At 41.3% G+C, this 22,720-nt stretch overlaps 1 protein-coding gene across 13 annotated transcripts in view; it reads right to left on the bottom strand.

Annotated features, from left to right (window-relative positions):
• The window catches only part of hivep3b (HIVEP zinc finger 3b), a 696,153-nt gene that overhangs the window by 143,366 nt on the left and 530,067 nt on the right, over positions 1-22,720 (bottom strand). Inside the window, exon 1 of one of the 13 annotated variants that reach the window (XM_073034360.1) lies at positions 10,776-10,902. The exons of 10 other annotated variants lie outside the window; for them this stretch is intronic. The gene's annotated coding sequence lies outside the window, so the exon portion shown is untranslated. Of the gene's footprint in view, positions 1-10,148; positions 10,254-10,531; positions 10,735-10,775; positions 10,903-22,720 lie in introns of those variants that run through there. 2 more of the 13 variants (XM_073034363.1, XM_073034364.1) reach the window with 2 other exon arrangements.

Genomic DNA, 22,720 nt, shown 5'->3' with positions numbered 1-22,720 from the left:
TGAGTGATAGTTTGTGGTTATCTCGCATCAACAATTAGTTATATCACCCGTGAGCATACAAGAACCCACTCTGGTCTTGCTCCTCCAAGGTGGCACAGATTGAAAGACTTGTGAACCCAACTAGCTACATATTTCCATTAACATCAGTGGATGGACGGTCAAACACAGGGCCCTGGTTTAGTGGCTCCCTTGCATTATCAAGAGCTTGCAATTAAGTCTGTAAACTAACTGCGGATTCAGATTTTTAAAAAAAAGGTTTTGTGATTTTCCACTGTAGATATTGTGGACAAGAAACTACCTGTGGTAAACCAGCTTAAACAAGAGGAAGGAGCATGGTGAACAAAAGGATAATTAAAACAGGTTGCTGATCAAGGCAAGGTCTGTGGTGAGTGAAAACCCAACTCACTGATAGATTTAACAGAGTTCCATTAATGTTTTCCATCCAAACGCATCTTTGTCTCAATCACTCAAGGACAGTGCTTTCTTCGATGAAGAACTTGTCATCAGATTTGCACACACTGCTAGTTACCCAAAACTGCCCATAATAGTATAACAATGCTTAAAGCATCTACCTCTGCAAAACTTTAGAGAAACAGGGAGCAAATAAGGTACTTGAGGAGTATACAAAGTGCAAAAAAATACTTAAGAAAGAAATCAGGAGGGCTAAAAGACATGAGGTAGCTTTGGCAGTCAAGGTGAAGTATAATCCAAAGAGCTTCTACAGGTATATTAGGAGCAAAAGGATAGTAAGGGATAAAATTGGTCTTCTTGAAGATCAGAGTGGTCGGCTATGTATGGAACCAAGAGAAATGGGAGAGATATTAACTGGGTTTTTTGCATCTGTATTTACTAAGGAAACTGGCATGGAGTCAATGGCAATGAGGCAAACAAGTAGTGAGGTCATGGAACCTACACAGATTGAAGAGGAGGTGGTGCTTGCTATCTTGAGGCAAATCAGAGTAGATAAATCCCCAGGACCTGACAGGGTATTCCCTCGGACCTTGAAGAAGACTAGTGTTGAAATTGCAGGGGCCCTGGCAGATATATTTAAAATGTCGGTATCTACAGGTGAGGTGCCGGAGGATTGGAGGATAGCTCATGTTGTTCCGTTGTTTAAAAAAGGTTCAAAAAGTAATGTGGAAAATTATAGGCCAGTAAGTTTGACATCTGTAGTAGGTAAATTATTGGAAGGACTAAGAGATAGGATCTACAAGTATTTGGATGGACAGGGACTAATTAGGGAGAGTCAACACGGCTTTGTCGTGGTAGGTCATGTTTAACAAATCTGTTAGAGTTTTTCCAAGGAGGTTAGCAGGAAAGTGGATGAAGGGAAGGCAGTGGATGTTGTCTACTTGGACTTCAGTAAGGCCTTTGACAAGGTCCAGCATGGGAGGTTAGTTAGGAAGATTCAGTCACTAGGTATACATGGTAAGGTAGTAAATTGGATTAGACATTGGCTCAATGGGAGAAGTCAGACAGTGGTAGTGAAGGATTGCTTCTCTGAGTGGAGGCCTGTGACAAGTGGTGTGCCACAGGGATCAGTGCTGGGTCCATTGTTATTTGTCATCTATATCAATGATCTGGATGATAATGTGGTAAATTGGATCAGCAAATTTGCTGATGATACAAAGATTGGAGGTGTAGTGGACAGTCAGGAAGGTTTTCAAAGCTTGCAGAGGGATCTGGACCAGCTGGAAAAATGGGCTGAAAAAATGGCAGATGGAATTTAATACAGACAGTGTGAGGTATTGCACTTTGGAAGGACAAACCAAGGTAGAACATACAGGTAAATGGTAGGACACTGAGGAGTGCAGTAGAACAGAGGGATCTAGGAATACAGATACAAAATTCCCTAAAAGTGGCATCACAGGTAGATAGGGTAGTAAAGAGAGCTTTCGGTACATTGACCTTTATAAAGCAAAGTATTGAGTATAAAAGTTGAAATGTTATGCTGAGGTTTATAAGGCATTGGTGAGACCAAATTTGGAGTATTGTGTACAGGTTTGGTCACCAAATTACAGGAAGGATATTAATAAGGTTGAAAGAATGCAGAGAAGGTTTACAAGGATGTTGCCAGGATTTGAGAAACTGAGTTACAGAAAAAGGTTGAATAGGTTAGGACTTTATTCCCTGGAGCGTAAAAGAATGAGGGGAGACTTGATAGAGGTATATAAGATTATGATGGGTATAGATAGAGTAAATGCAAGCAGGCTTTTTCCACTGAGGCTAGGGGAGAAAAAAAAAACCAGACAACGTGGGTTAAGGGTGAAGAGTTTAAAGGGAACATTGGGTGGGGGGAGCTTCTTCACACAGAGAGTGGTGGAATGAGCTGCCAGATGAAGTGGTAAATGAGGGCTCACTTTTAACATTTAAGAAAAACTTGGACAGGTACATGGATAGAGGTGTATGGAGGGATATGGGTCAGGTGCAGGTCAGTGGGACTAGGCAGAAAAATGATTTGGCACAGCCAAGAAGAACCAAAAAGCCTGTTTCTGTGCTGTAATGTTCTATGGTTCTAAGTTGCTTTTCCTCACTGCATCAACGCATCGTCTTTACACACCCTGGCAGGAGAGTTATCAAACAACAGTGAATCACATTATATTAATAGGACAAGTAGCCAAAAGCTCAGGCGGAGAGAATAATTTAAGGAGGAGGACTGTTACAGGGAGGGAATTCCAGAGTGTAGATCCTTGGCTGTCAGTAGTGAAGACAATGGAACTGGCCGGGGACCAAAAGCAGAGATTACAGAGATCTCAGAGGACACAGGAGTAAAAGAAATTCCAGAGTTAGGGAATAAGGCAATGGAGAGATTTCAACACAAGGGTGGGAATTTAAAATCGAGGTGCTTCCAGCATAATCAACGAGCAGTTTTTGTGCTTTTACTCCTCAATGGCCTGAAGTGCACTTCCAGTTTTTAAGCTTTTCCAAGTTTGTCAACAATGACCTTGTCAGCCCAAGTCTTTTGCCATCTTATTTAACAATCTGGTAAGGTGAAACGATATGGACATTAAGAATACCATCTGGCTGATTCTGATTAATACTGCACTTTGATGACCTTGAACATCAGATATGCCCTGTGATACAGGGCAGGCAGCTGGAGACATGTCAAGATGTCTTCTGCTGTCAGTTTTCAGCAAGCAGCTGACAGGAAAGTGCGCCAGTGGGGGTCAAACGCTCAGGGCTCCTTGACAATGAAAACACCAAGCTCCAAATCTTCAGAACTGACCAGGCCAAGGACTGATCTGTGTAAGAGTTTTGACCCACTGGGACTTGAAGATTTCACTCAGCCATTTCAATATGAAGTCTTTCGAACAAGATAACTCTTAAAACTTTTTATCTTCCTTAACTCTTTTTAACCTTCCTTGTTTCAAACTTTTCAACAGCTTCGTGTAGTGTTTTTGGGGGAGGGTGTAAAGTTAATGAAAAGAGAGCAGGTTGTGTTAAAACTTTATAAAACATTGGTTAAGACACACCTGGAGTATTGCTTTCAATGCTGGTCACTGGCCTTTAGGAAAGAATGAAGAGGCCCCGGAAAAGATGCAAAGGTTAAAAGACAAATTCATTCTATTTGTCACCTGTACATCGAAATACAGTATACTGTATTTGCATCAAATCAGTGAGGATTGCGCTCCACAGGCCGCAAGCATCACCGCTCTTCCAATGCCAACATAGCATGCTGGAAGATCTACAAAAAATATCCCATACACAAATGCAAATATCAATCTCAATGTTAAACTGAAGAAATTGGAAAGATTCCCCTTGGAACAAATATGGTTGGAGGGATTTAATGGAAATGCGTAGGGTCATGATAGGTTTAGGAAAAGCAAATTTTCACTTTGTGGATGACTCAAAATAATGCACAAAAGATAAAGCAGGTATGAGAATTAGCACTTTTTTTTTAAAATCCAGAGAGTAATTAGAATGTGAAATTTTGTGCTTATCAAAATAAAGTTCTACAGATGAGGAAAATCACTTACAAGCTGCAGCAGGAAACACCAAAGGGTGTGGAACTGACAGAACTGGCCAATGCAGAGCCGGTGTCATATCAATGGACAGAATAGCTTCCTTATCTATGCTTTCTGATAGCCCAACATTATTCCATTTATCCAAGGTACCCCAACAACAGAGAATGAGGTTTGGCTGTACCTCACCTATAAACACCTTTATTCATCTTAATATCCAAGATCAACCTGTATAAATTTGTATGGAAAGAAAAACTGCCATATTACTGGTATCTTCAGCTTATATTGCCTTAAAGCTAACCAGGACTTTTATATGAAATGGAGCTTTACGACTCACTCAGCCTGGATGAATCACTGAATATGACTGAAAAAGGACATACAGGCTCCTGAACATCAAGCACTTGCATCTTGTGGAAGCATCATGGGAAAATGCAAGGAGATATCTCAACTATTCTCTGTGCTGACAGTCCGAAAACTCACATCTGTAGGAGCTCAAACTTGCAGCGAGTAGCTGGAGCTTTATTTCCCACTTGGCTGACACTTTGAACCCTAGGGGCCAGCATTCCAAACATTGCGAGGTCATCCGGAGTAGGAATGAGAAAGCTAGCTGAGGAGGAATTCCTCTGTGTATTGTACAAGTGGGCTTCCTGCCAGGATGACCAGGGAGCAGCACTGACATAATCTGAGGAGATTCCAGAGTTGGGAACATCCCACTTGCTCAATAAACAAGGAAACAGGTGCAGCAAGCACGTGAGGAATGGAAGGCAATTTTGTCCAAAAGCACCCTGGGGAGAGAAATCAGTGCTGTCACCACTCTACGCTGGACAACACCCTTCTATTATCATCAAGGCAAATAACATCGTGACTGCCTTAAAGAAAATACACAGCAGCAAACATCCTTTGTAATCCTTGAACATTCTTAGGAGGGAGGATGTTTGTTTTGTTGCTGTACAAGAAGAGCACTCACCACTAACACTGGTCCCGAGTGAACCATGTCCCTCATGCAATGGCAAATTAATAACTATAGTGAAATCCATCAGATTGAACTATTGGTCTGTATTTAAGCCCATGTATTAGATCAACCAAATGCTGAAACTGGTGCCAATGTTCTACATTCAATACCACTCTCATCATTACGCATGCAAAAATAAAAAAGTTCTTCTTATAGCTTAGCCAAGGAATACATTCAGTTTTAATTATATTTACTCAAATAATTGTGTCCACAATACTTTGTTTAATCATTAATTCTTCCCACCATTTTTTCAAGATTCAAGTTTATTTATCACGTGTACATCAAAACATAGTGTTTGACAGGTTACTGTCGATGCAATGCTCCTCAGACAGGATGAAGAGGTCAATACTCCCCAATGCCATTAGGCTTTACAATTCAACTGCCAGGACTTAAGAACTTTTTTAAAGCTATTATTAATGCTTTTTGAGTTAGTGATTTAGATGCATATCATATTATTACTGAGTTAAGTATTGTATGTAATGAGTTTTTGCTACAACAAGTGTATGGGACATTGGAGAAAAAAATGTTGAATTTCCCCATGGGGATGAATAAAGTATCTATCTATCTATCTATCATTAACAACCAACACACCCAAAGATGTGCTGGGGGCAGCCCACAAGTGTCACACACATTCAGGTGCCAACATAGCCTGCCCACAATGTTTATCAGAACAATACCTCACATTGCATATGGGTACTCTGGCAGATATGCGGCTCCCTAAAGTTGGCATTTTACCTTGAAGCAATACAAATTTACTAAAGACTCAAGTGTTCACAAAATGACCTTTAAGTGATGTGAGCCAGCTGAGTCAAACCATTGACACCAGAAGCCTACATATTCTTATGGCAAAAATCATCCCCTGTAGGGTTTTCTTCATGTCTACAGTCTGTGATCATTTTAAACACCAGACTTGAGAACTGCCAAATTTTAATTGATTTATGGGTGATCCTTCCTTTGGTTCATAATCTGGAATTCCCTCTCTAAGCCTTGCTACTTTAGGATGCTATATGCAGAATCTATTCTTTTTGCAGCTTTGGCTTGTTGCCATTTTTCAGCTCCACAGAATAGGCCCTTCCAGCCCTTTGAGCTGCGTCACCCAGCAACCGTACCCTCCCCGCCCTCGTCCCCCAATGTAACAATTTGCAATGACCAATTAACCCATCAACTGGTAATTCTTTGGACTGTGGGAGGAATCCAGAGCACCCACAGGAAACCCACACAGTTTTTAAGAGAAGATACAAACTCCTTACAGACAGCAGTGGGAATTGAACCTAGGTTGCTGGTACTGTAAAAACATTGTGCTAATCACTGCACTACCATGCTGGTACAATATAAATGCCTTTTTCCCTTCACAATTTACACCTAGAAATTCTCTGGTTTTACAAGAGGCATTGAGAATAGATTAACGATTTAAAGATCAGCATTACTTGTACATCAAAACATACAGTACAGTGAAATGTTGCATTTGTGTCAAATCAAATCAGCTAGGAATATGTTGGGCAGCCCACAACAGTACACTTCCAGTGCCAACATAGCACATTCTCACAGACAATGGTGAGAATTCACCCAGTTGGCTCAGTGTAAAGCCCTAACTACTATGCTCCCATGCCATCCCAACCTAGACAATTTAACATCTCCCTTGTGTTAACTCACCTCCTATTCTTTGTACCACTGTCACAAATCAATTTTACCACACATGACAGTGAAAATAAACCTGATTCCAATATGGGTCATCTCTCTAGATCTTGCCAACAGTACATTATCTATATACTACTTCACCCCATCAATAGAGTATTTCAGCAGAACCACATTCAATGTTGTTCATCAACCTACAATGAAGGAATGGGGGTAAAGTTCCTCTTTCCAAACAGGTGATGGGAGAAGGAATGAGCACAGAAACCAAATCTGACATCAGCCAATTCAACGAGCAGTACAGTGATCCCTGTACCCTGTTGCCAGAAGATTCCCCTGACTTCTGGATGAACTTAAGCAGGACAGCTTCATGGAAAATATGAGCTTAGTCTGTGAACACACCTAATGGTGCTGTACTGAACTGAGCACAAGTTCACCAGCAAGCACTAGGTAAAGGCACGATTGCATCCACGTGTCCAGTTGTAAAACCCGACGTAACTCAGTGTCAAGACTTATCAAAGGATAGATATTAGGAACAGGTAAAGGTAGAAATTGTGACCTTATTATTGATGCTCACCTCCCATGAAGGAATAATTAATAAAAAAACAAAATACCTTAAAATTTAAAGCAACGCACACAAAATGCTGGAGGAACTCAGCGGGTCAGGCAGCATCTGTGGAAATGATTAAACTGTCAAAACTTCAGGACTGAAAAAGGGGAAAGATGCCAGAATAAAAAGGGGTGTGGGAATAGGAAGGTTGTTAGAAGGTGATAGGTGAACCCAGCTGAGTGGGAAAGGTCAAGGGCTAGAACAGAAGGAATCTGATAGGAGAGGACAGTGGACCATAGGAGAAAGGTAAGGAGGGGACCCAAGAGGAAGTGATAGGCAGGTGTGAAGGGATAAAAGGGCAGAATGAGGAACGGGAAGGGAGGGACAGGGAATTTTTCTTAAACCTGAAAGAGAACTCTATATTCATCATCAGATTGGAGGCTACCCAAACGCAATACAAGATGTTGTGTTCCTCCACCCTGAGGGTGGTCTCATCATGGCACAAGAGGAGGCAATGAACTGACATTTTGGAATGGGAATTGGAACTAAAATGTTTGGCCACCTTAAACTTTAACCTGCATCAGTTACTCTATGTAGTATTAATGTACAGTGCCTCTAAAATTCAGTCCCATTGGCCAAACCACTAAATTTTGAAACTGAATATCAATTGGGATGAATATCTAGGCATGTGTTCCTTGCTTGTGCTACTATTTATTGTAAGGATCTGATCACAGCTGGGCTATGTTGTCTTGACTCAGAAGAAGATGTGAAGGTGATGACAATAAAATCTATAGGTGACACATTGGGATATCCCACCACTCATCCCTTGATACTGAAACCAATAGGCAACATTTCAAAGCCAGTTCTTTTGTGAGGGAGTAGGCTTACTCTGTTGCTCAGATTGAGTGACTCATTTAATTAGGTTTTCCTAATTGCAAGGTGGGAATTCATCTTCTGTCACATGGAGCAGTTAGGAGTTGTACTTTGTTTCCAAAAACTGGAACTGAATTATAAAAGCCAAGTATGATACATATCTGTTACAATCTCCATATTTTGTATGCTTGACCATAGAGGAATCACTTCCCTGTTGCTCCTGCTTGGTACAATATTCCTCAAGGCTAAAGCGTGCTCTCCAGCTCCCAGTGCAATGTGAATTGAACCACTCAAGGATAAACTCGAGCAGTAGCAGATGGCTAAATAAGGGAACCCTTGCGACACAAGTAGGCCAAGAACAGGAAATAGCCCTTCATCACGTCAGAAAAAGGAAAGGCCCAGTGTCTTATCACCTCACAGTCTAAATGAATAAGCTGCCTGGCTCTCAACTTTCTCTTAAACTTCAATTGATCATTTTAAAGCCTGATATTTTTATTTGCTTCTCTTTGAACCAAGGTCATTTCCAATTTCTCAATTAACCTTTCAATCATCTTCCCTCAAACTCCTTCTCATCTGGTCCAAGACGTGAGGGACAAGAAGACTAAAGGCCTTTTACTATATCAGACATGCAGTGGATTCAAAATTTCTAACTCCAGACCTTAATACATTATTGGCCTTTGAATGATCATTCAATTACAAAAAAGTCTCTGAAGGACATTTGGTGATTACAATTAGTCCGGGGGTGGGGTGGGGTGGGGGGGGGGGGGAGAGAGAGTTCTGAACAGCTTAATACATCCCTTTTGTGACGTGCAGAAAGTACCTGCCCTTGTATACTTCATAAATATTTACAGCCACATACACAGGAAAAATATATACACATCCAAAAAAGCACACATGTACTTACATACACAGACAGTTATTGGTGGTAGAAGCAGATACATTAGAGATATTTAAGAAACTCAGAAACATGGTTGAAAGGAAAATGGAAGACTATTCAGAGGGAAGGGTTACATTGATTTTAGAGTAGGTTAAAAGGTTTGTATAACATTGTGGGCTTAAGGGCCTGTAATGTACCCTGCTGTTCTATGATCTATTATGTTTCACTACCTCCAAATTACAAGGATATTCCTGAATATGAGACCTGGAGATAGATTAAAAAGGCTGGGGCTCTTATTTTGGAGAAATCAAAAGATTGGGGGAAGACCTGATGTTGAAAATCAGGGAAGGTTCTGATTGAGTAATGTGCTTTAGGTACTGAAAATAAGCATTATAAATATAAGCAAAAACTCAGGAAAAATGTTTGTCGAGAGTGGGAGAAAGTGGAGCTTGCAATTAAAAAAAAATTAAAACTCTCCCTCACTGAACATGAGGGAGAAGATGGGGGGGGGGGGGGTTGTGTTGCAAGAATCCTGGCGTGGTCCAGGTGGTTTGAACAACCCTTTTTCGTGCTGTGTATTTAATGAAATATACATGCAATATTAAGACAGGTGAACATATGTGCACATTATTATATGTGGATAATAAGTACAATTAAATTTCTAAGTACTATGACTAACTTTCCACTCAGCAACAAAGTGTGCTCAGTCCTGCCTGCTCTATGCAAATATATATTTGCATTTCTCGAACTGAAGCACAGCAGATGTGAAGTGTTAATTCAACAATTTATCGCTTTCGGTTTTGCGTTCTGCTTCCTGTTCTATGCCCCGATGTGCAGAGTACGTAGCCCTCCCCCACCCCCATTCCAGCTCCAACCTCCTCTAAACCCTCTCCGAGACCACCACTCTGCGATGTTGTGCGTATATTGCGGTTCTATTATCTCCGTTTAGAGAATCGAATGCAAGAGTTTTCTTAATTTAATACAAAATATAACAGGTGGTGGGAAAACACTCGCGTACTCCTTGAAAAGTCAGCACTGGAAAGTACAACTTTCACTTAAAATTGCAGGTTGGCGGGGGTTTAAGATCTGAGGTCAATTATGAAAATTTAATTAAAATATAACTCACACCTTCTCAAAACTGCACAGGGAGCAGACATTGTTAAATAAAATATTAGCGTTTACAGCACCAAGACATGGAATAAGACAACAAATCTACATCAAGCGACTATAAATCTTAAATACCTGTCCAGCGTTACAATAACTACGTGAAGAAATTTGATGCGAGTGAACAGTACACATGCCGATGAGACCGATGTAAGTAATTATTTTAAAAGGTCCTCTGTTATTTGAAAAGTCACGCTCTACATTCAAAGACAGAGCTCCTTTAACTACCATGCATCACGACGTTCTGCCCTGCACGGAAATTCCACTGACATTTCTCGTGTTCAAAGCCTCTCACGCTCTTCACGGCAAGAAAAAAAACCCTCCTCAAAAAGAGAACCCTTCAACTCTTAAAAAGACTGATTAGGGAAAGATTCCGAAAGCTTTTTCAGCTGGGAGGCAGATTTCGCCTGCAATCAAATGGGAAAATTGCAGATTAATTACACCAATGCTTTATTACTTACAGGAGCTGGTCTCAATGCGGAAACAGTTGTGATCATGTTTACAGACCGTCACGCTTCTACTGTGACTTAAAGCTGGCTCCACATTACTCTTGAGTTCAACTGACTGGCACGGCACATCCCCAGAATGACATTTGCACATCTGAAGGAGGAAGAGCTAAAACTCCCCTTTGCAATCTGACCCACCCACCCAGTCTTAAAGTGAATTCATTCAACAACAACTAAAGGCACACGTTGCTTGCTGTACCTGTCTGTGTATGTGAGGCATGTGTCTGTCGCCTGAGAGAAATCATCATGAATTGCCAGCCCACTCGGTTCTGTCTGTGCAGCTCTGCACGGTGCAGACATCCATGAGGTAGGAACATGACAACAAGAGACTGACACCGTTTGATAGTAATTTCACCGCACCTTATATGGTCAATGATGTAAGAGGAAGTGCTGCAGACGGCTCTGCCTCCTTTTTCCATTCACTACAACACTTCCTGAACTCGTTACTTTTTGTAACAACCCAGTAATTAAAGGGGAGGGAATCCTTGTGCCCTTTGCTCGGTGCTAAGTTAAAGGCTGCTCCATACTGGATATTCCCCACCCCAGCCTTCTTGTAATCGCCTTCCGGATCCAGTGCACACGAAGCCGAGGGAACCTCTCGCGGTGACGGGGAAAAGACATTTTAGTCTTGGGTGGGGCCCTTTTGGTTGTTGTTCAAGCGGATAACTAAAGGGGTCACAGTTCACAAGCGACAAATCACGACAAACATAGATCTGGCCGTATACAGCATTGTGCAAGAGCAAAAAATGAGATTATAAACAGGGAGATTTTAACACTACAAAATATCCACTTCAGAAACTTTTTTTGTGCCTCTGGCATTCTGGCAGGTCCAGAAGGTTCGAGCTTGCGTCTGTCCGAGTCCACCCGCTGTTGAAATCCCTCAGCTGTTAGTTTCGCTCTCGACTTTTCCAAAGCTTCATTTTATCCTTCATCCCCACTGTTTGCCAGTCTCTACAGATTTATAAAGTGGCAACGCTTCACTATTAGCAACACACCACACAAAATGCTGGAGGAACTCAGCAGGCCAGGCAGCATCTATGGGAAAAAGGTACAGTCCGCCTGAAATGTCGACTGTACTTTTTTCTATAGATGCTGCCTGGCCTGCTGAGTTCCTCCAGCATTTTGTGGGTGTTGCTCGGATTTCTAGAGTCTGCAGATTTTCTCCTGTCTGACCTTCAATATTAATTGCCTCTATCACCTCTTATCTCCAACTTCCTCCAGATCCCAGACCCACCTTCATCTCCAGACACTTCCACTTGGCTTCTTTCTCCATTCCTAACTTTAATTTGCAGTACTTTAGCCTCTGTTGAGCAATTGTGCCTTTCCGGACACTACAGGGTGGGTGTAGGGACAATATGTTCTAGCTAAGGAGCCGCAAACTGCGAGTAAGAGGAAGCCACTATGAAAGGAGCTGAATTATGGACCACCTACAGTAAACACTGAAAGCCCCGTAATAACACCACCAAAGATCATTATGAATGATTTTGAGGATCATCTGGAAGGACAGAACACTAACGCCAGCGTACTGGACGAGGCCAACATGAACAATATCACCACCATGATAAAGCAACCCCAACTCCAATGGATAGGTCATGTCATCCAGATGCCGAACTCACGTCTCCCTAAACAGATTTTTTACTCCCAGTTGAAAGGTCAGCGAGCCTCTGGCGGGCAAAGGAAACAGTTTAAATATAACATGAAAATCAACTTAAAGAAATTCTACATTATATCTAAAAAAAACTGGGAAGACACTGCACTCAATAGCTATACAGTATCTGGAGGAAATCTGTGTAGAAGGAGCTGCCCTACATGAGAACGACCTCCAAGCCACAGAGAATAAGCGGAGAGACTGAACAACCAAACGACCCAGCCACTAACCACAGCCACCACTTATTCCTGCCCACATTGCACCAGAGTATGTGGATCCCTGATCAGCTTCTACAGCCACCCGAGGAACCACCAATAGACAAACCCTTAGAAGAACATCATGCTCGACTCGAGTGATCGATGTACTACATATAAAGTGAACATGTGCACAAACCGTGGAAAAATATAAAATTGTTGATTTTTGACACAAAAAATTATCTAAACGACTAGAGATCGCAGAGCTCTGAGGATACAGAGGGATCTGAGTGTGGATGAACCACAAGACACAAGTAATAGGTACGGTTGTGATCAGGAAAGTTGTTGCTTATTGCAAGAGGAAATGAATACAAAAGTAGGAAGTTCAACGCAGCACACACAAAATGCTGGAGGAACTCAGCAGGTCTTAGGTGTATAAGATGATGAGAGGCATTGATCATGTGGATAGTCAGAAGCTTTTTCCCAGGAGTGAAATGGCTAACACAAGAAGGCACAGTTTTAAGGTGCTTGGAAGTAGGTACAGGGGAGATGTCAGGGGTAAGTTTTTAACGCAGCGAGTGGTGAGTGTGTGGAATGGGCTGCCAGCGACGGTGGTAGAGGTGGATACAATACGGTCTTTTAAGAGACTCTTGGATAGGTACATGGAGCTTAGAAAAATTGAGGGCTACGGGTAACCCTAAGTAATTTCTAAAGTTAGTACATGTTTGGTACAGCATTGTGGGCTGAAGGGCCTGTATTGTGCTGTAGGTTTTCTATGTTTCTATGTCAGGTTACATCTATGGAAATGAATAAATAGTCGATGTTTCCAGCCCAGCCTTTGATCAGGACTGGAGACCACAGAGACCATAGGCATTATTTCCATAGACACTGCCTGACCTGCTGAGTTTCTCCAGCATTCTCTGCGTGTTGCTTTTGACTTCCTGCATCTGCAGATTTTCTCATGTTTAAAAGTAGTAGTTTGGTTTGGTATTGGTGAAACTATATCTGGAGTAATTTGTCTCTGTATTACAGGAAGGCTATAGATGCTTTGTTAGACAAGATTTACTCATACCTGGTAATGAGTGGATTGTCTATGAGGGAAGCTTGAATACATGAGGCAAATGCCTGACAGGTTTTTAAAAAATGAGAAAGCATTTGATTTAACAATGTAAGATCTTGATAAAGTGAACGTTGAAAGGTCCTGCTGAAGGGTTTTGGCCCGAAACGTTGACTGTACTTTTTCCACAGATGCTGTCTGGCCTTCTGAAATCCTCCAGCATTTTGTGCGTATTGCTTGGATTTCCAGCATCTGCAGATTTTCTCTTGTTTGTTAAGGATTTTTCCTCTTGAGGGAGAATGTAAAAGTAAGGAGACTGTCTGAAAAATAAGCAGTTGTCTATTTAAGGTAGAAATGAGGCTTTTTTTGCCATTTCAGAGGATCATGAACATTGGAAGTCTCTTTCTGAAAAGGCAATGGAAGTACTGTAGATTTTTCTATTTTTTTAATATATTGGATAGGTAGTTGATAGATGATGGGATGAAAGGTTATCACAGCTTAATAATAATGTGGAGTTACTAGAGGAGCAGCAGGATTTGAGTACACAGCAAGCCCAGCCTGGGAAGCCACATATCTAACTCTTGTTTCACAATCATATATTTGTATGATTATAAGTGTTCTACTGCCTGGCTGTTACTGAATGGGAACCACTGAACTGAATAATGTCAATGTCATGTCTTTGTCATGCTTGAAATTGGATAGATAAACATATTGACTCACATTTTCTTCAAGGAGCAAAACAGCAACTGAGGGAGGCAAATGGACTCTGACAAGCCCCCTCTGAAACACTTTGACTGTAAATCCATACTCCAGTTTTGCCATCCAAATATAGTAACATTTCAACATTTCTGAATGACATTTAGAAATAAAATAACCCCAGTACATGAATATTTGAAACATAAGACTATGAGATCATAAGGCATAGGAACAGAATTAGGCCACTCAGCCCATCGAGTCTGCTCTGCCATTCCATCATTCTTCTGCTTTCTCCCTGTAACCTTTGATGCCCTTACTAATCAGGAACCTATCTACCTCCAGTTTAAATATACCCAATAACCTGGCCTCCACAGTCATCTGACAATGCAGCTCACTTTGTTCTTGCCTTTATTTTTGAGAAGCTCAGGAAGTTCTGGTGCAGTTCTTGAAGTGTACTGGGTGTAAGTTTGAAATTTCTGCACTTACACAAAGTCCCTAACTTGCCAGCATTTAGAGGGTTAATTGTTGTAAGAAACTACCAGCAAAGCCTAGCAAACTCTTATGACACTAAATCTGAGCTCATGTTTCCTTATTTAAAAAAAAGACATTCCTGTGAAGTGCCTCGTGATTCACTTTATTAAATGTGCTACACAAACAGAGGTTGTTGTTGCTGAAATAATTCACACACAGAAGCAAAAATGAACAGGAGGTGGTCAAAGACTACACTTGCAATTGTGAATGGGTGAAATATTGTGAAGACTTTCACACAGAGGGCTAGAAGAATGGTGTTGATGGGGATAGGCTCTTCCAGAGGAGAAAATGAGAGATACCTTAATATATACAGACTGTGAGAGGTGCAACAGAGAAGCTGAAAGTTCAAGGTAAATTTATTATCAATGTACATTTATGTCAACATACAGTATACGGAAAACAAAGTTTGGAGAATTATTTGTGTGAAAGAAAATGTGGGAAAATTTGAAGTGTTTTTTTATTGCATTCAAATGTGAAGGAGAGAACATCTGTCAGCTCAGAGCTCTGGCAAATATTTCCCTGTGCATACCTGCAGCAACATTCATTAAGTAAGTTGAAGGCTTGGAAGCCAAGGTGTAGCCTTTTTGGAGAGGGAGTTTAATTCAAAGATATCTCCATCAAACTTCTGCCAAGAGTAGGACATTATACGAAGGCCAACTCTGATCACAAGCAGAGAAAATCTGTTATGCCACTTATAGAATATAAAAGAGTACAGTGCAATACAGGCTCGTTGGCTCTTGATGATGTACTAACATTTCAACATACCCCAAGATCAATGTAACTGCTCCCTCCTACATAGCCCTCCATTCTCTTTCATCCATGTGCCTACCTAAATCTCTTAAATGTCTCTAATATAGTTGCCTTTATCACCACCCTTGGCAGTGTGTTCCACACATCCCCCACTCTGTGTAAAAAAACACTGACATATCCCCTGTACTTCCTTCCAATTATCTTAAAGTTATGCCCCCTTGTATTAGTCATGTCTGCCCTGGGAAAAAGTCTCTGGTTGTCCACTCAATCTATGTCTCTTACCATCTTGAATGCCTCTATCAGGTCACCTCTCATTTTTCTTTGCTCCAAAATGCGAACTCCTAGCTCACTCAACATTTCCTCATAAGACACCCACTAGTCCAAGCAGCATCCTGGAAAATCACTTCTACACCCTCTCTTCCATATCCTTCCTATAATGAGTCAACTAGAATTGATCACAATCATATAAAGATGTGGCACTCATAATGTAAAGACTGCCCACATCATCCATGTCCTATTTGAATCTTGTTTAAAACAGCCCGTGTCCAAAAGTCTAGAGCACTTTGCCATTGGGAAGAATATGGCAGCTCTCTCCAATCCTGGTATGTTATTTGGAATAACACAATGCTCTCAAAAAATTGATGGCTGCCTGTCAAATAAGTGCCTCCCAGTCAACAGATCAAGTTTAGAAACTACTGATGGATGCATTGGGATTTCAGCATGCTGCATCTCATCAGCAGAGAACATCAGCTCATTCTGCAGATGATGAGCAAGAGGTAATTTTAGCCATAGTGAGTGACTACATACTGGCCAGTGGATCCCAGGTACAGTGGCTTTGGAATCACGTCTCCTCAGATGATCTCCTGCCATTTATTACTATCATTGATGAAGGGTCCTGATCAAGGGTCTCCATCCAGAATGTTAACACTTTATTCTTGTCTGTAGATGCTGCTTGACCTGCTGAGTTCATCCAGCACTTTGTGTCTGTTACAATCTATTTAATATCATTGAAGTGGCTTTTTGCCTATCTTCTTATCTGGAAAAAGTTGTGTTGACATGTTCTAGTCATGGCTCAGTAGGTAGCACTCTGAAACGTTATTAGTCAGAGTTGCGCTGCAGGGAGTTTAAATTTGACGAACACCTGGATGTTACTTCAGATCAAGACTGTACAAGTGCTGTCATGTCCAGGGTTCTCTTTCTCAGGTTCAACATTAAATCAAGGCCTTGCCTGTCCTTTCAGGTGGATATAAAAGACTTTAAGAATCACTTTACAAAAAGTAGTAGATACAGCCCATTCCATCACAGGAAAAACATTTCTCACCATTGAACACGTTTACAAGGAGTGCTGAGGCAGGAAAGCAGCATCCATCCATCATAGACCCCATCATCGAGGTCATGCTTTCTTCTTGCTGCTGCTATTGGGAGGGAAGTACAGGTGCCTTAGCTCACTAGGTTGAGGAATAGTTATTATCCTTTAACCATTTGACTCCTGAACAGGTGAGGATAAATTCACTCAGCCCAACACTGACTGTTGGGCCTCAGATCCCACACCACCAGGTTCAGGAACAGGTATTACCCTCGAACTATCAGGCTCCTGAACCAGAGTGGCTAACACCTTGACACTAAACTGACTTCACAACCTATGGACTCACTTTCAAGATTCTACAACTCATGATTGCAGAATTTATTTTATTTTTGTTTGAATAAAAGTATCTTCTTTACTCTTTCAGATATTCTATTCTATTATGTATTCTTTTAATGAATTCTAAAGTATTTTTTATTTTCCTATAAGTGCCAGTAGAGTTGGCATTTACTTTATGTACTTTATAATAGTCACTTTGACCTTTGGAGAGGGTTTAGAGAAAATTCTCAAGAAAGAATCATTCCAGGAATGAAAGGGTTACTGTATGAGGAACGCCTGGCAGCTCTTGAGCCGTTTTCCCTGGAGTTCAGGAGAATGAGGGGGGATCTCACAGAAACATTCCAAATGTTAAAAAGCCTGAACAGATTAGATATGGCAAAGTTATTTCCCATGGTAGGGGATTCTAGGACAAGAGGGCACGACTTCAGGATTTAAGGATGTCTATTTAGAACTGAGATGTGGAGAAATTACTTTAGTCAGCGGGTGGTAAATCTGTGGAATTTGTTGCCACAAGCAACTGTGGAGGCCAAGTCATTGAGTGTATTTAAGGCAGAGACAGATAGGTTCTTGATTAGTCAAGGCATCAAAGCGTATGGGGTGAAGGCAGGGGAGCAGGGATGACTGGAAGAATTGAATCAGCCCATGATTGAATGGCAGAGCAGACTTGATGGGCCGAACGGCCTACTTCTGCTCCTATATCTTATGGTCTTATAGTCTTATTTCTGCCACTGCGGTCAATGCTTATCCTGTGCTCCAGTGTTTTTTCAAAGACAAATTGTCTGGTCAGTAATACCTCTGTTGTTGGGAGCTTGCTGTTATTCATCTGGCTCTTTGCTTTCCCACATAACAACAGTGATTTCACTCTTCAGAAGAAATACAATGGCCCTGAGGTGCTTTGAATCTCCTGGAAGCGGCATTAAAAGGCGCTAAGTAAATGAAGGTCTTTTTCTGACGTGCCTCAGACACAGTCTGCATCTTTCTTTTGCTGGGCACCAAATCCTGATTGTCAAGGTGTGACATACATTAATCATCAACTTTCTGCCGATGTTGGGAATTCTGAGCAATACACACAATGCTGGAGGAACTGAGCAGGTCACGAGCATCTATGGAGAGGATCTAACGTTTCGGGGGGAGACTCTTCTTCAGGACTGAAGGATTTGCTCACGGGCTCGCAGCACAAGGTCCAAGCATCGCATTGTTCTTTCCCCGCTTTTCCCGAGGGCTCCACTCAGGCTTACTTGGAGAACACAACTGATCTCAATTGCGGAGAAACGCAAAGCTACAGAGAGAGCCTAATTCAAATCGCGGACGAAGCGCTCGTTCAGACCCGTACGATTGTACAACCGCTCCCTCACTGGGTTCACTCCAGAACTCCGCTGCTGCCAGAGTGGTGTTTGCACGTTCTCCCCGTGAGTATGTGGAGTTTTCTTCCGCATCTCAAAGATGTGCGGGTTGGTGGGTTAAATTGGCTCCTGTAAAATGAGTAAGTAAATGGTTTAATTTGGGGAGAGTTGACCAATGGTAAATTTAGGGCGAAGAATTAAAATATGGGATTAGTGTAACATTGGGGTAAATGGGTGGTCTGTTTCGCTGCTCTTTTCATTGCTCTAAAACTTAATCTCCAGTGTCCAAATTCCGTTGTACTGAATTCACTTTTTGTTTAGAACACGCATACTGGATTTAGTACAGAGAGCCCAAGGATCGCTCTCGATTTACGAATCAATGGCGTAACAACGCCAGGTCCAGGAACACTCAAATTGTGAATATCGGGAATCTGTTCTCAGAAACCGGGCTTAGTCCAAACACAGCACCTGGAGGGAAAGGCGGTAGTGTGGGCGAGAACATACAGAGAACAATTGGTTGGCTACGTTGCGAGGAAAACCCGCGACTTGGGCAAACAGCGGCACACACAGGGGAAAAAACAATGGAAATATTACATAATGGGCAATTTTTCTTCGCATTCGTAGCTAAAACGAGTTGTGTTTGATCACTCACAAACACAGTTCGCAGGTGTAAGATGTCGATAAACATGCGAATGCTCTCGAAAATAAGTCCCAAGTCTCCAAAAGGCAACAGACAACCAAAACGTACTAATAACCTGCACCTCTTTCTATGTCTCGCTGTCAGAGTGGACCACCCCAAGAGGACCTTTTGGTATTAAGTCACAGAAAACACAAAACAACCTGTCGGAGGAACTCAGCGGGTCAGACTGCCTCTCGAATCAACGACCATCTCTCTTCCTTCACAGTCGCTGACTCACTGAGTTCTTTCAGCAGATTTTTATTTCGCAAAGAGATTAGAGTCAAAATCTTCCTTTCAGCCATCAACAATAATTACTGCGTTATCCGGTTTCCCATCTCATGGATCCTGGTGGGATCATGCTATGTGCGGATATACTGGTATATTTTAATTCACGTGACAAATGTTGGTTTGGCGGCTCCGTTTCCCGTATTGTTAGATTTAATTACTTTGCAAGGATCTTCATTGGTGTAATGTTCTTCAGGAGGTCACAAGGTTTAGTAAGCTTCACAGGGATCACAATGTTCAATTCGAACTCCCTTTAACTATTATCTGTAGGAACCACTGGGCTTTCGTCAGTCCTTGACGACCTCAACTTGTGCACTGCTCTGCAATCTCCATTTCTTTACCCATCTAGGTTTATCACAGAGCTAACAGAGGCAACTATCCATTCTCAGGTCGTCGAGTGTGTTTGTCTGTGCCTACATGTGTGTAGGTGCATGTACTCGTGCGAGGTAGGGTACATTGATGAACGTACAATAGAGAAATCCACAGAGAACATTAGCAGGGAAGCTTTACGGTGCGAAATACTGTTAAAAGATCTGAAAAACAATCACGCTTGACACATCACTGTAAGGATATGGAAGCTTTAGAGAGGGTGCACGAAAGGTTTACCAAGATACTATCTGGATTAGAGGGTATGATTTATAAGGAGAGGTTGGACACCCCTGTTTTTTTCCCCACAGCGTCTGGGTTAAGGGGAACCTCAGAAGTTTGTAACTTTATAAGGGTCATGCTCTTCCATTGGTTAACATTTTCTTCGATAGTAATAACGTCTTAATTTTTCTGGGCTTTTATTTAAGTTCAGTGGTGTGTACTTATGAGAATTGCAGATATTTGTGTGGGGTGCTGAGTCCTGTTTTTGTTGATGAAAATATATCCTTATAAGTTTTATTTGACTGTTGTGTAAATTTATTATTATTATTACTTTCTCTGTCATATTTGCACAGTTAGTTATGCTTTATACATTGATTATCTGTCCTGTTGGGCATGGTCTTCCATTGATTGTATTGTTTTTGTCTGATTTACTGTGTATGCCTGCAAGAAAACAAATCTCAGGATTGTATATGTGACATATATGTACTTTGATAATAAGCTTACTTTGAACTTTAAACTAAGAATATTTCCCCAGGGTAGAAATGTCAAGCACTAGAGGGCTAGTTTAAAGGAAATGTGGGGGACAGCTTTTTTCCACAGAGTGGAAATAGTTGCCACGAGTACAATAGAGGTGATTAAGAGGCGTTTAGACAAATAAAAATGCAGAGAAATGGAGGTTTATGGATCATGTACAGGCAGAAGAGATTTGGCAACATTCCATGCAGATATTGTGAATGGTAAGGTATGTTACTGTGCTCTCCTGCTCTCTGTTCCAAGGTTAGAATTTTCCAGAATATTGTAATCGGTATTGTTAACAAAAGATCCACTGTAAGAGTCTTACAGATTTCAGTTTTGAGGGAAAGCTTGATGTGAAGGAGGTGTTTTGTACCTCCATTGGCTGCATTTCCACAGAATATACTGTATCATGAGTGATGGTTTAAGGTAGAAATGGCAACAGGCAATATATATCACTTTATGACACACTAGTTTTCTAACTGATGTGGAACAAAGTGTGGAAGGTAATCATTCACAACACAGGTACCAATTAGTTAACTGATGAACTGATAAATTATTGTGAGCTTTCTTTCTCATGAGGTTAAACTGATATCACAGGAATTGATCAGTCATCATCCAAGCCTATGGCACATTATCTACCATGAAACAACACTAAGGACACAATATAATCAATCATGGTATTAGGGAATCCTGCTTCCTGGAAACTATTACAAGCTATTGGCCTCTGTGAGTCACTTCAACAAAGGGAATCGTCACTGCTTCAGAATTAACCTCAATATGAAATTACCTTTCCCTAACTTTGGAGCTAGAGAAATTTCTTCCATGTTTTGACACGATGAACAGTACTGTCCAATTGTTTACTTTTTGACATACAAACATCTTTCCTATCTTATAGATTATGTCTTCCCTTCAGAGTTCTTAAGATATCTTTCAAATCTTTGCTTTATCCTGCAGTTTCATTATATTGTCTGCAGTCTTTCAGCTTTCAGTTGATAGATTAAATCAAGATCTAAATTTTCTCCCAGGTTGGATGTTAAAGGTATTCCATGTCACTGGCTTATAGAAAGCAGCAAATGGAGTTAAGTTCCCTTCCACACCTTGTTTGGCTTATCAAGTGGCAACCTTGCCTTTTCTTTAGCAACACACACAAAATGCTGGTGGAAAGCAGCAGGCCAGGCCTTTTCTTTAGCATTTGTCTGTTTTACAAGTCCAAGTTGTTAGCACAATGCTCAGCCCAACACAGATGGAAGGCATGCAAGGAGCTAGCCGGATTTGAACCTGCAACCACTCACCCTGAAGTCTGGTGAGGATGCCACTACATCACTAACTGGCAAAGCAAGTGGAGAAAGGGGCAAATAATTTGTATTCCTGATCAACCTTTATCCTTCAGCCAATACCATCTGATGATTGTCAGATTGGTATTTGTGTGAGCTTTCTGTGTACAGGTTGGCTGCTTTGTTTCCTACACCAGTGAATTTTTTTCTGTCTGTGTCATAATTTCTATGTGTTTCTGTTTTTGTGATTAGATGCTGAATGCTTGAAAGTTGGAACTTATCAAATCTCCTTACAAAACAAGCCAACATCTCCACCAATAGTTGGGAATCTCTGGCATACATCAGCTCAGAAAGGATTAGATGTATGTGAGGTGGCATCAGGTATCTCCAGTCCATGGATAAGGAGTGCATCTATGCCCAGATAAACAATGAGAGGAGTGCACCAGGCAGGTTCTCATTGAGATCGATGAAATGAGGTGACTTCATGAATCCATGAAAGACCAACCTGTCAGACTTTCTCCTGGGATTATTTAGGACATTAAATACAAGTGTAGAACATATACAATAAATGGTAGTGTCCTCAGAAGTGTTCTTGTACAGAAGGACATTGAGGCAAATAGTCATGGGTCCCTGAAAATGGCAGCATTAGAGTATAAAGAAAGCATTTGGCATTGGTCAGGCTGCACTAGAATATTGGGTACAAGTCTGGTGTTAACACTACAGGAGGTATACGGTGGCAGAAGAGATTCACCAGGGTGTTGCATGGAATGAAGGGCTTTACACATAAAGAGAAATTAGACAGGCTTGGGTTATTCTCACTTCAACATAGGAGGCTGAGGGGAAATTTAGAGAGGTTTATAAAATTATAAGGGACATAAGCAGGGCAGACAGAGTTTTTCCCCCAAGGCTTGGTGGGGGGGGGGGGTTCTAAAACTAAAGGG

The sequence above is a fragment of the Hemitrygon akajei genome, chromosome 32 (assembly GCF_048418815.1).
Source record: "Hemitrygon akajei chromosome 32, sHemAka1.3, whole genome shotgun sequence".
Lineage (NCBI taxonomy): Eukaryota > Metazoa > Chordata > Chondrichthyes > Myliobatiformes > Dasyatidae > Hemitrygon > Hemitrygon akajei.
This window is presented reverse-complemented; position numbering and strand designations above follow the sequence as displayed.